The sequence below is a fragment of the Cucumis melo genome, chromosome 5, assembly GCF_025177605.1.
Source record: "Cucumis melo cultivar AY chromosome 5, USDA_Cmelo_AY_1.0, whole genome shotgun sequence".
Classification (NCBI taxonomy): Eukaryota; Viridiplantae; Streptophyta; class Magnoliopsida; order Cucurbitales; family Cucurbitaceae; genus Cucumis; species Cucumis melo.
The window spans coordinates 12,649,992-12,654,247 of record NC_066861.1 but is presented as its reverse complement, the minus strand read 5'-3'; the positions used below and the strand labels follow the sequence as shown (position 1 = coordinate 12,654,247).

The window sequence follows — 4,256 nt, the reverse complement described above, 5'->3', positions numbered from 1 at the left end:
GACAAAAACATCAAGAATATGAATATTTATGACATTTAATAACCGTCAAGAGTATGCTTTTTCATGACATTTAATAATCGTCAAGAAAGTGATTATCTATAACATTAAAAACCGTCAAGAATGTAATTGTTTATGACATTTTAAAATCGTCAAGCATTTTTCTATTATTTTTAATTGTAATTCAATTATATTTTTGTACCTGTATTATATTCTTATTTGTCCTGTATAGTGGTTAATAATTTTTCCATAAATACATATAAACGACAATATTTATCAAATATAAAACTTTTCACCATATCATTTCTAAAATTTTGCAAATATTCCTATCATTTACAAAACCAATATACAATTCCATCAGAGTTTCAAAATGGCTACAACAGCAAAGTTTCAGAACAATTGAACTCTTATGAACAATTCACTTATCATCCATATGAACAACTCACCTATGAACAAATAACCTATCAACAAAGTTTCAAAAACAACAAAGTCTCTTGTATGTATACCAATCAACCCCGTCCATATGAACAATTCAAAAAATCAGCCACAGCAAAAAATTTCCTACTTCAGAATCACAAATAAGCGCAATCACATGTACGAACCCAGAAAGTCAGCTAACTCAACTTGCACCTCATCTAACTCGACCTGTGAGTATGATCTTCGTGTATCAACCTATAAACATGCAAAATAAATGAATTAGAAACTTAAAGTTTAAAGGCAACGATGGTAAAAGGAGATGCAAAATAAATAACACATTTTGCAGCAAGACCACATCACGGAAAACCTTTCACAATGTTAATATTACATTATAAAATCACACAAAATGCAGGCGGACAAACATTTCATTTGAAACATCCTTATATTATAATTCATAACCATGGAATAGATGGTAAATTAAAAAAAAATCAGCAAACTTTGAGGGAAGCCAATAGTTGGAAAATTACATCTTCAACAATCACAACCAATGGTTCAGACATAGACCATAAAGGTCGTTTGGGTATTTAAATCACAAAAACCAGATTCCACATTGGAACAATAACTTCGAAAACCTACCTCAAACTTGTAATCACATAGCAGACTACAATACTTTCATGAACATCGAGCAATGTTTCTCATGATATACAATAAAAGATTCTCCATTTGTTTAATGCAAATTAAAAAGAATAGAAGAAAAAGTAGTAATAAAACATTGTACAGTACCTCATTATCGATTCTATGACCAAGCTGTCGAGAAAAAAAAACAATGATCAAGTACAAGAAAAATTGTGAGTTACAAATTAATTTAACATAACATATGAAGATGCATTGACACCCAATTCCCATATGGCTCCATTGCAAGGCGCATTTCAGATTTATCTACCTAAAAAATGCAACATAAAAATTAAGTGTTTACATTTTGTAAACCTCTAATTAACTTAATTCACCATTTTTTACAGAACATGAACCCAACTGGCCATGTTTGTTCCAACAACAAAAAAAAAAACTTTAAATGTAAATAACTCTCAAGTAAAACTCACTTGGCCATGAAACTGCAATAATTGTGGCGGATGACCTGCCATATTACCTCGTTGTGTTGCATCTTTAGCTAAGAAACTTGTGTTTAGTTGAATATTTTACCCCTGTTTGAACCCTAAATTTGGAAGGATTTCTAATCAGAAAACAAAACAAGGAATTTCAATAAGGTGTGATTTCTAAGCTTGACCCTATAATCAACTTTATCTTACAAAAGACAACTAAGGCAATGAGTTGCATATTTCAAGAATTTTCTAATTGGTAATCTAAGTTCAAGAATTTGTAAAAGTTGTGATGAAGATATAAAAAATAGTTCAAATTAGTTTTAAAAATTGAGAAATATATTGCTTACATGGATGTCGAGCAATGTGGAAAAGATAATGAACCTGCACCAACAAGAAAAAAAACTCAACGTACTACTACAATAACAGGATCTAACCCACTCCTGAGAAAAGGTACGTAATCTGATTTTGTTCAACTCGACACCACTTTGGTTTCTCATATATACTTACCTAAAGGATTGGATTGTGTTGGACAAAACAAAGACATACACTAATCTCAGTAGTATATCAGTAGTACTAGATCCAATTTTAACTATGATGAAAATTTTGTATATATACATAGGCAAATTATATGTCTTGCATACGCATACAACTCTAAGATAGAAGGGGCAATAAATAACCACTAGAAAAGTAGAATAAAGTAATTACTTCTAAAGAAACACCAAGAAATTAAGACAAAGAAAAGAGGAGTACTGAAGAGAGAAACAAGGTTCAAGGAAAGAAGAGAAAAGCAATATGAGTTACTCCTTTAACCTTCTGTAGGATTGTCTTGAACAATTATATATTCTATAACTTAAATCTACGAACATATTATTTCATGAATCAATCCATAAATTTACCAACTCTCATCAATTAATCAAATCTGGCTGGGAATCAAACACAGGGAATCAAATTCGGCTGAATTTAACTACCACTTTAGATTGGGGAATTCCAACAATAACGGAGAATACGTGCATACCACAAAGGCAGTAGCTGCAGCTCAAGAAATTATCTGATGCTCCTTGCCAGTTGGTGTGCCGAGCAATTTAGACCAGGAAAAGGGAATTTGTGTTACAGTGAGCCGCAATAGTATCAATAGAAAAACCCATCTACAGATGACTCTGCCATCGGTGGCCAGACTCTTCAACTCCAAACTTTGTGATCTGCAAAGAAATCAGGAAAAACATGAGCTTTGTGTGTGCACAATGGTGTGGAATCAAGCAGCAGCACTTCGTGAGTGAAAAAAAATAATATCAGCTTCAACATCTTCTATGTGAAAAATTTTTGTGAAAGAGATAAGAGACAAATTTCTAGAAAAGTACACGAGCCCCAACTCCAACAACGATTCTTTTCACATCAGACCTAACAATGCTCTTCTCCAAATTACTAACAATAACACCCGAATTTCCCTCTTCCCCACTCTTCAACTCTCCTTCCTCCTTTAGTTCCTCAATATCATAGCCTCAAATAAAAAAAGACCGGTAGCCAGAAAAGAAGAAACCAACAGAAGATGTGATAGATCATCAGGAATAACGATCGATTTGGGGGGAAAACGAAATTGAGAAAAATTGATGAAATACTTTAAATACCGAACCCTAGATTTTGCATAAAAGGATACTACACGACGGCTCGAAACGACGGCGACGGAGCAACCTTGACCAAGCTGAAGAAGAACAATGCTCGGCAACGGAGCGACGTTCGACGGACGACATTTGGAAGATGGAGCGACGCCGACGAGTTCACAGCGACACACTCGAAGAAAGTGAAGAAAAAATTAGAGGAGGCGCGCGAGAAGTTTAGAAATTTTAAGATTGTTTTAGGAATTTTGATCAATTAAAGACTATGAAATATTTATATTAAAATAATATTTTTTATTTAGAAATTACTTAGTAATTCTTGACGTTTTTAAAACGTCAAAAAAATTGGAAAATAACTTCCTCCGCCTTTTTTTAAAAATTCTTGACGTTTTAAAACCTCAAAAATTTAATTGATATAACTTGACGTTTTTAAAACGTCAAGAATTTAATCGGTATTTCTTGACGTTTTTAAAACGTCGAGTATAATTACATATTATTTGACGTTTGAAAAACGTCAAGAATGTCGATTTTATAAAATTCATGACGTTTTAAAAACGTCAAGAATTTAAAAGATAACCCTTGACAGTTTATAACAGTCAAGAAACACGTTCATATTGCTTGACGGTTTAAAACCGTCAAGAATTCTAAAAATTGCCTCCCCTCCGCCTTTTCATCAAAATTCTTGACGGTTTTCCTATTAAACCACCTCTTTCTTGACGTTTTTACCAAAAACCGTCAAGAAAAGAAAAAACCAACCGTCAAGAAAGGGTCTTTTTCTAGTAGTGTCGTCCTTGGAATTGGTTTTTTTTTTATATTAAGCCAAACAGAAACAATTCGAACACAATGGCGTTAAAGTGCTAAGTAATTTAATTAATGAATATAATTATGGACGTATGTAGTAGACCACGTAATGAAATATGTTAAAAACAACTGTAGGACGTTAGGTTTGTATTTGTAAAAAAATGACTTATAATAAAATTAGTACAATTTCTTAGCAAATTATTTTGAAATTGATCAATTCAATAACATTAGACATAGAAAAAAACAATATACAATTTCTTAGCAAATTATTTTGAAATTGGTCAATTTATTTACATTGTGAATTTATAAAAAGAAAATTAAAAAGTAA

At 32.0% G+C, this 4,256-nt stretch overlaps 1 long non-coding RNA gene across 5 annotated transcripts; it reads right to left on the bottom strand.

Moving 5' to 3' along the window:
• Positions 1 to 278: 278 nt before the first annotated feature.
• On the bottom strand, positions 279 to 3,352 carry LOC103503250 (uncharacterized). 5 transcript variants are annotated; one of them, XR_007820774.1, is made up of 6 exons: positions 3,140 to 3,352; positions 2,530 to 2,713; positions 1,862 to 1,895; positions 1,515 to 1,627; positions 1,198 to 1,221; positions 279 to 669 (listed from the first exon to the last, which is right to left on the bottom strand). It is a non-coding gene; the product is annotated as an uncharacterized LOC103503250 (long non-coding RNA). The 5 variants fall into 5 exon arrangements; XR_007820773.1 differs by having other exon boundaries at positions 3,145 to 3,352; XR_007820775.1 differs by having other exon boundaries at positions 3,174 to 3,352.
• Positions 3,353 to 4,256: the final 904 nt, after the last annotated feature.